The 9,991-nt window shown below is 34.5% G+C and overlaps 1 pseudogene; it reads right to left on the bottom strand.

Annotated features, from left to right (window-relative positions):
- Positions 1–6: 6 nt before the first annotated feature.
- On the bottom strand, positions 7–5,827 carry LOC107852887 (annotated as a pseudogene).
- Positions 5,828–9,991: the final 4,164 nt, after the last annotated feature.

Genomic DNA, 9,991 nt, shown 5'->3' with positions numbered 1-9,991 from the left:
TATACACATCAGAAAAGTATAAGGGAAACTCTCTCCCTGGTATATGAATATTTGACATTGTGTTTAAAACAGCTGATCTACCAACAAGAATATCTACTGTATTATCGCGATATACAAGAGATCAACTACATATCTTGATCTACCACTTCATGTCTGGCAATGTACATTCCTTTTCTATGCACACAATAACTCATCTCTGAGAACACCTTCTGGTTTATACCGTGCGAAAATTCAACTTAGAGTGGAAAAAGCTTACGAAGATAAATGCTGAAGGCGCGGGATAAAGTCTTAAACTCCAACTATCTTTTGCTCTTCTGCTGTAGTGTGCATGTGTAGGACTAGGGACCTGTCAGTCTTGCATCCCTATTGAGTAATGCCTGAGTCGCAAGCAGAGACCAAAATTAGAAAAAGGGACGCGAAAAGAGGAATTTGTATTCTTTCGAGTGAAGTGGAAAAAGCTAGCAGTACCTACCTCATATCATCTCAAATTTGGCAGTTGTTGACAATTCGGCCAACTACTGTTAAAAAGAGCCCTTAAAATATGGTTCATGTTGCTGTACAACGAGTACCCGGGCTAGTTGAAAGCAGGCAGAACTCGAGAGGGATTATGATATCTGTGATTCTTGTAACTGGTTGAGCCTTCTAGACCAAATGGAATGCAAAATCATATGGAAGAGATCATATCTAGTAGGCATTGATTTCCAATGGAAATGCTTGCAGCTTCTTGACATTATGCTGCATGACCTGATAACGTTTTAGAGGTATACTTAATAGAATCTCCTTCAGCTTAGGAATATCTTTCTCAGCAACAGTTAGTGAGAAAGCACTCCAATCGAGCACTTCGTCAAATGGGAGGGCAAGATTATCAGCAATGATCACTGGGACACACTCGTAGTATATTGACTCGACTATCCTTGGGCTGTTCACTTCGAAACCCATCGGGCAGAGGCAGTACTTGCTTGACTTCATGTGTTCAGCATAAGACATTATTCTTGACACTCTGGTCGGTAGAGGCCCATAAATCTTCATGTCTTCATCTCGGTCCTTCCAGTACTTAAAGGAGTTTGGGACGGACTGGCCCGTGCATATTTCCAGCAAAAAAGGTGAGGATTGGGCGTTGTGACACTCTTTTTCCACCAACGTTTCTAAGAGGCTTATGGACATTCCTTATGGTGGTCTCCGGAAGGGAAACATCCTTCCCAGCTTTAAATATTCCTTTAGATATATCTGCATTGCAGAGAGCTTTCATAGTGTTTCTAATAAGCTCCTTATGATCCTTTAAAATGTAAGGCCCCTGTAAGAAATGGTAATCTACATAGTTGTAAGAAAATTATAGGCTACTATTAAATCCATAATTGTAAAAATTCATGTTGAAGTTATAAGATGGGCTCTAACAACTAATAGACCATGTGAATTGGTATGTGTTTGACTCTGATACCATGTTGAAATGCGTGACCATCCCATCTAAAAATTTAAACTTTTGAGTCATTAAAATATGATGGAGCAATCTTAAAGATGCACCCAATCTTTATACGCCAATCTTTTGCACGATTATATACCAGATTTCGTTGTGATAAGTCTGACTACCTAAAAAAAACAATAGATTACGGAGTGTTCATGAAAGAACTCAAGCTAATTCAGCTAAGACTACAACAATGACATACCTAGTGAAATCCCACAAGTGGAGTTTGAGGAGGGGTAGAGTGTACGCAGGCCTTACCCCTACCTCGTGGAGGTAGTGACGTTGTTTTGGAAGGACCCTCGGGTCAAGTGCAGAAAATCAAAGTAGTTATGAAAAGAAAAAACGGCAGCGAAGAAAACATGAAAACTAACAAGGAAAGAAGTATACAGCCTTCAGAAAAGTAACAGTAACAACAACAAAATAGTGTGATAACAGAAACACAATAGACAACTTAAAATAACAGATATCAAAAGCAAGAAACCAGATGAATAGAAGACGTGGATGCATACCCAATCATGGCAAGCAACTAGAAAGTGATCAGTTCCGTGTGTGCGGTTCCAGAAGGGATACTTTGCAGCTAGCATGTTCACATAGTCCCGCAGGAATATAGACAACGGCCTCAGATTATGTGACTTAGGCACATACACTGCCATCTGCAACTGGCGTGAACTATATGGCAGATAAAATAGGTGAGCCTTCTCTGGGTCCTTAGTGACAAAGTAACGATTTTGCTCCATCAATTTCATGAACCATCCTTCCGATGAATAAATTCCCGTAAGATGAGGTTCGTGGAAAATAGGTCTCTCTCCTTCTTTATAAATGTAAACTTTGAGTAGAAGTTCCATCAGCTCATAGCTCCTGGAATTTCACCAAAATGTGTGTTTATACATTGTAGGTCTTTTGAGACAACTTTTATCCAAGTGATTTTAAGTCTACCTCGTGCTGTTTTAACACCTTAAATGTTATGTTTAATTACATCTAAGGATTGGTTCATTTGGAAGCCTATGTAGGACATAACCAAATTATCAGCCTTTTCATTTCCTCTATAGTTATAATTTGCATAACGAAATTATTTACACCATCTATTAGATAAGATCATTTCTAATCTTGTATGACCACACACCAATCTTAACATCCACATTTCTAAGACACATAAGAACATTCACCCCGACATAGCATTGTTGGTCTTTACATCTATCGCGTAATATTCATGTACACTCCCTTGTGTCAGCCATACTATTTTAATTCACATGTTACATCTTGCCTAGATATCTGAATTGCTTACATTTAGGCAACAAAATCTAAGTCTAATCATACCTTTTGTATCTATCTCTATCTATATATCCAAAATATGGAACACAAAAGAAAAGAAAAGCCCTTCAGGTTCTTCTTCGTTCTGGTTTGCCAATACATTCTTCATCAATCTCCAGTGAGTAAGGGAAAATCATTGTCTTAATACCATTATTACTGCTAAATTTGCTGGTGACTTACATTACTAATTACCTAATCTTTCTTTCATGAACGAAAGTATGGCACTGTTAATAGTTAAATGCAATAACAAAAGCAGAACACAGCCACTAAGTTAGATTGTATCAGACCAAGAGCTACTTAGGCAACTATAGACCATCGTACCTCTTAAAGACGGAAATATTCCTAAATAGAGGAGCATACAAGTCTGGATCATCGGTGACTAGAGGAGTTTTCTCAATTTCTCTTTTAGCGTATGCTAGAGCCTCATTTGGTTTCAAAGCTGCTATAGATCTCTGGAGATAACTACATTAGAGAAGAGCAACACAGCCAGAAACAAAATAAGTATATGATAATCGCAATATCAACCTGCAAGTGATCGGGTACAACAGGTGGAGGCGGAAAAATAATCTTTAGCTGTGCATTCATCCTGCTTCTCCTACGCCTCAGAAGTCTTTCTCGTCTTTCCAGAACTTGCATTGATCGGTTCGTTCTGGCTGTAGAGTTGAGCGAAACAACTGCGGGCAAATGCTTACTCTTTTTCGACTGGTTATCTGATGTCACTGAAAGTTCCCTCGAATTCTTTCCGTGATTTACGCGTTGGTAAGATGAAACACGCAAGGGTGGAGAGATAATCCATCCTGTTAACGGATTTGGGAGGCTGTAAATTTGAAATGATCCTAAAAACTGTTAAAATAGTGCCTATAACAATTAGTTTCTTCCAACTAACTCTGAACAACCGAACAACAATTATACGCCGCAAGAATTTCCTCATCTCATTTGGCAAACAAACACTTCTGCCAACATCACAAAAATCCGACCTTGTTAATCAGATGATATTTGCATTGACACACATCTGATTTCAATCCATTTTGCAGCCTAAACCAGCCATCGGATACCTCCAACAAAGAAAAGGATGAAACAAATCAATAAGAGTATTCAAACATGTAGGGGCATGATCCGAAGTAGAAGACACAATATTTGCAAGACACAAATATGTACTAATTAACGTTAATATTCCAACAACAGGAGGGTGATCCTCCAAACAAAACTTTCGATTAACTACTTTACTGTCTTGGGATTCTTTCAGCAAAACACCTCTAGAAATTCGTTGCATAGTTATCGATATATGTTTTTACGGTCATTTTGGTTGAAGTCTCCAAATAGAGCCCATTGCGCAGTATCACAAGATACGCGAAGGTAAAATTATCAAGCTTCTTCTACAACCCCACAAATGAACGCATCACGAAAGCAAAAACAATCTTTTTCAAGTATAAGACCATTAGTGAAGAAGAGAACAAATGCGGGAAGTAAGATATATACAAGCAATAATAGTTGAAAGCCAACTCTAACTCCATCGATTTCGTTTAAACAGAGATAATTAATCCAGCAGACTCTCAGTAAGAAATTTTTTTTTTAGTCTTCTAGCTATGGTAAACTGGTAATAACATGTCTTGGACTGAAACTTAGTAGATTTTACCACTAGTTCTTGAGGATTATAGGATGGAAAACTTGTATTCATAACATAAAATAGCACCAACTAAGATACTAACAATTAGTTTTTTGGTTCTCGATAATGGTGGCATTCACGATTTTATTTTTCAGATGGTCACTCGCTTAATTAATAACTATTATCTTAGAACGTCACCTTATTTTGGTGAAGAAAATCGGGATCAAGAAAGGTGATATATTGAGATGATCATTAGTATTAGTTGAGTGATCATCTAAGAAATCAACCCTGGTGTTCGTACTAGCTAGTTCACACTTCAACTATTCCACGTCCAAGTATTTGCTACCTCCTACCAACACAGATAATATAATAATTAACCAACATTTATATTTTGCATTTAGGGTGAAAAATGCTACATAACCAATAGAGCAAGCAAATTGTATTTGACTCCATAATCCCTTTGTCAATTCATTTATCTTACCCTTTGTCAATTCATTTATCTTACTTTCCTTTTCTGGTCAGTCTCAACAAGAATGTCTCTTTCCATTTTTGGCAACTCATTAGTTTCAACTTTTGAATTTTGTAATCTTAAACCATATGTAGAATGCATGCCTTCTACGTATCATTTAAGATTACAAAATTCTTCTTTTACTTTTTTAAACTCCATGCAAGTCAATCAGACAAACAAATTGAAACACAAACTCATAAAAAGTAGATATGTTTATTGTATATGGCACTCAGAATAAAATAAAGCAAATGGAGATTTAACATTATCAACAATCTTATGAAGATCCCCTTCTCTGATACAAAAAATAAATAAAAAAAATTCTATCCTAAAACAAAAAACTAATAACTAATAATTATTCTAAAAATAAACTTGTTACACATTATAATCAAACGAACTGCATGAAAAATAAAACATCAAAATTTTGTAATTATTAATACCTTTTAGTGTAGGAAGATAAAGGGAGGACAGCCGGAGAAATTGAGGGAATGAATATATGGAAAACAGAAAACATGTGATAAAGAAATGAATGTTGGGCCTAACTCAACCTCAAAAGCTAGCTTATGAGGGGACGATTATCCAAGACGAGACCAAGGATCCTTTAACCTATCTATATGGGACTCCAACACCCGGCACGTCCACCTATATGGGACTCCAACACCCCCGCACGCTCAGGGCTGGACATGGACAATATAAGACAGGGGGCCCAACATCAAAAATAATGAACTAGATGGGTCTGGCTTTGACATCGTGATAAAAAAATGGATCTTGGCCTAACTCAACCTCAAAAGCTAGCTCATAAAGGGCCATTGAGAACGAAAATGGCGGTAACAGTTTCCATATTTGTATATGCTTGTCAATTCTTTTAACATTTTCCGTATATAAAGAATCAGACAACATAGGGGAAAAAAAGGGCATAATAGATAAATATGTACTAACTACTTTTTAACTTTGCATCTATATTCGTTCATTTTTTTAAGTTTAAATTTATATAAAATTAAATAGATAGATATGCGTTTTATGTGGCATCGCTTATTTACAAAGACTTGATCCACAAGTGATCTCGTAAGCATTCATTTGACAATTGATGATGATGACACACATCAAGCCTAGTGAAAAAGTATGTATTATTTCACCATTAAAAAAGATAGACAGATGAAGATTCACTAATAAGCTAATTGACCCAATGCAAGATTATCTCTTTTTTCAATCACTTCTTTTATATGTTAATGAAAACTAATATTTTTTCTATTAGTTTAAAAATTCTAAATCAACTAAATTTGATTTTAAGAATATTTAAAAAATTTATAAATAAATATAAAATTGTTAGAATAAGAAAAATTTAAGAAGTGTTATAAATATATTACCATATATAGTGAATATCTACTTTATTGTGACTATGAAGAATGGAACCCTTGACCTCTTCTTACAAAACACTTGACAATACCAACTAGGCAAGCCTTCATGTAATACCAATATTTGCTGATATATATAATTATAGTTTATTCCTTAAATATTGACTCCGCTATCATAAAAATATCGTATGGAGTATACATTATTGTTCAAAATAAGGTGGCACCCGGAGCTTTCGAATCCTGGATCCGCCTCTGACCTCAAGTTTAGTTTTTTCCTATAAATAAAGGGGTTTTTCTTCATTGTAATGAACTCATCAAGAGAATCCCTCAAGAGAAGTAAGAATTACTCTCTCTATTCTCTTTATTCTTCTTCTTTATACTTTATTAGTTTATAACACATTATCAGTACGAGACTCTACCAAACAAGGTGAGATTATAAATCTAAAGGTAATTTCAACGTTAGTGATTCCTTATGTTATTTGTCTTTTGCTACTAATAATATAATTATTGTTGGATTTGAGGAAAAATAATTGTTTTGAAACCATTTATGTTTTAAATTTATTCCTCAAGAACAATATTATCAAAAGGGATGATAATATGTTGGGTTTTAGTCCCATCAATCTATGCCTAAGACGCTTTTATATGGATAAGAAGTTGAGTTTGAATCTCAATGCACCATATTGATGATATTATGATGACTACGGCAAAATAATGTATTTTTAATGAAAAATCATAAAATATGTCCCATTGAATATGCTCCATTCCATGAAGTGAATATGGTAGCAATATATGATAACTCTGAAATATGACAACTTACTTCATTCTTGAAGTGTATATGATAGCAGTGCATAATATGTCTGAAAGAAGACAAGAAATTGAATACACGAATATACGCGTAGAGAGACAATATGATAATGATCATCAAAAGTGATGATATTTTCACACGCGTATTATGATCATAAGATATGTTAGAGAAAAATTCTCTAGATCATATGTATGCCTCGATTTGCTCCTAAAGTAGCAATATCATAAAAGGGATTATAAGCTATCAATTTGATAGGCTTAACACACGATTATATTTCATTCATGGGAATGAGAATTTTAATTGTTATAAGCATAGATCCATTCCTTGGGTGAATGTGATGATAATTAGTAAAGCTTATCAATACAAACGTGTACTTGATAGTGATGGTATCACAACTCACCTCCGAATGAGGCAGAATAATCGAGAAGAGTTATTTTGAAATCTACTTCTAAATAGTAAATCTGAAATTTATTCATGTAATAGTAAATCTGAAATTTACTAAAGTAAAAAAGTACATGTCATGGTAAACTTGGAGTTTGCTAGAATAAAAGTTTATAAGTTGACATGAACGATAATGACATTCCGAAGATGTGCATATTGAGTGTTGGACATATAATGAAGAATTAGAAAATTCTTCAAGAATTATTCATGTTGCTTGTTCTCATGATAAGTTGGTTGGACCAACTAATTATTGGATTAGATCTCTCAAAATCTGAAAAATATAAAAGGTGAATAAGGGCCCGTTCACCTTTCATGTGATATGTTGAAAAGATGCATCAATAAGATAATCACATGTATATTTATTATCAACCTGTAGTTTGACATTCATAAAGTTGCTTGATCAATAAAATTGAATTAAGAGCATAACTTTCAGATTGTTCAGTCAAGACAATTCATCTTGATGATCATGATTTAGCATCGAATGTCTTCAATAAATAGTTAAACTATTGAGAACAAAAGCTTCATGTGTTGGTTTGAAATATAATATACAAAAGTACTTGTATGCATCAAACCAATAAATTATGATTAATTTCCCCTCAAAGTTGGTTCTTGGTTCTAAGTCAAGAATCACACGTCCATCTAATAGTTAATGTGCGGTATACGATTAATGAATATACCATGATGCACAAAGATGGATTCCTCAAAGAAAAAAGAGGATGTATGCTAGATTTTCTAACATAAGGGGGAGATTACAAGCAACTAAAAAATATGTTAGGAATTATCATTAGATCCTCATTCAAAAGATAATTCAAGTCAAATGCCGAAAGCATCTCATATTTAAGCTGCAAGTGCTCCTATTTTGTGTCCCTAAAGGAAAAAATCTATGCATGCGTGAAGCATGGTAGATCAATCGGTTCCAAATGAAATAATCCTTGAAAAGGATAAGGAGCAAATAATCATAATAAGAAGGCAATGTGCTCTTCAAGAGCCTACGACATAACAATTCATGAAACCTATGAAAGGTTCAAGTATCTGAAAATAATGAAGTGATGAGATCTCAAAATGTTATGTCACATTGTGAACCGATACAAAATGATATATCATTGATAATATCTTTGATACAATATTGACGCAATACTGCATAGTATTATGAGGATCCGAATTCTACGTTTATTTAAGCATGATGACGTAGAAATATTTATCAAGTGACACGAAAGGATGCTTTTGGTAAGTACAAAACTTATTTGATTTGCAGTCCAGACACTTAAAGATGTCACACTTGACATGTTGGATATTGTCACTTGACAAAAATCCACATGACAATCTCTAAAGGATTCAAAATGCTTGAAGCATATAAAGTTTTTGAGAAACTTTTTATTACCCTCATAAGAGATAATTTGATGATTTGAGTATCATTGGAACTCTTGGAGAGTTTTCAAAAGCAATAGAATCTTTGCTTAAATGAGAAACATGAAAAATTGAATAAGGATCCATTCCGACCTCAAGAAAAGAATGAGGAACTCATTGGTTATGAAGTACCATATCTTAGTGCAATTGATGCACTAATGTATCTTGCAAATACTATAAGGCCTGATATAGCCTTTTTCAGTTAATTTGATAGCAAGTTTGCAGTCCCGATCTTATTGTTCATGTTGATGTTGGGTACTTATCTGACCTACATAAATCTCGATCTCAAATAGGCTATTCGATCTCAAATAGGCTATGTGTTCATATATGGTGGTACTGCAATATCTTGGAGATATACAAAGCAGTCTATCGTAGCCACTTCATGGAACCATGCTGAGATAAAAGTTATTCATGAAGTAAGCCGAGAATGTGTATGGTTGAGGCATGATACATCTCATTCGAGAAAAATACGGTTTGAAATGTGACAAAGTACCCACGATTTTATATGAAGTTAATGCAGCATGCATAGCACAACTTAAGGGAAGATCCATAAAAGGAGATAGAACGAAACACATTTCGTCAAAACTTTTCTACATACATGAGCTATAAAAGAATGGTGATATTAACATGCAACAGATTCGTTCAAGTGACAATGTGGCTGATCTATTCACCAAGTCTCTCCCAACTGCAACTTTCAAGAAGATGGTGCACAAGATTGGAATGTAAAGATTCAATAATGTTCTCATTTGGGGGAGTTAACACGCGTTGTACTCTTTTTTCCTTACGAGGTTTTATCCCACTGGTTTTTCTTGTAAGGTTTTTAATAAGGCAGCATATATGCATACTATCTGTCAATTAGACATTCAAGGGGGAGTGTTATAAATATATTACCATATATAGTGAATGTCTACTTTACCATGTATAGTGAATGTCTATTTATGAAAAAGTTAGAAACCCCAAAGTTAGTTTTCTCCTATAAATAAAGGGATTTTCCTTCATTGTAATGAACTCATCAAGAGAATCCCTCAAGAGAAATAAGAATTACTCTCTCTACTCTTTTTCTTTATACTTTATTAGTTTATAACAAGAAATACCAAAT

This window comes from Capsicum annuum, chromosome 1 (genome assembly GCF_002878395.1).
Source record: "Capsicum annuum cultivar UCD-10X-F1 chromosome 1, UCD10Xv1.1, whole genome shotgun sequence".
NCBI lineage: Eukaryota > Viridiplantae > Streptophyta > Magnoliopsida > Solanales > Solanaceae > Capsicum > Capsicum annuum.
The sequence above is the reverse complement of the archived record's forward strand: the minus strand, read 5'-3'. Positions and strand labels throughout refer to the sequence as shown.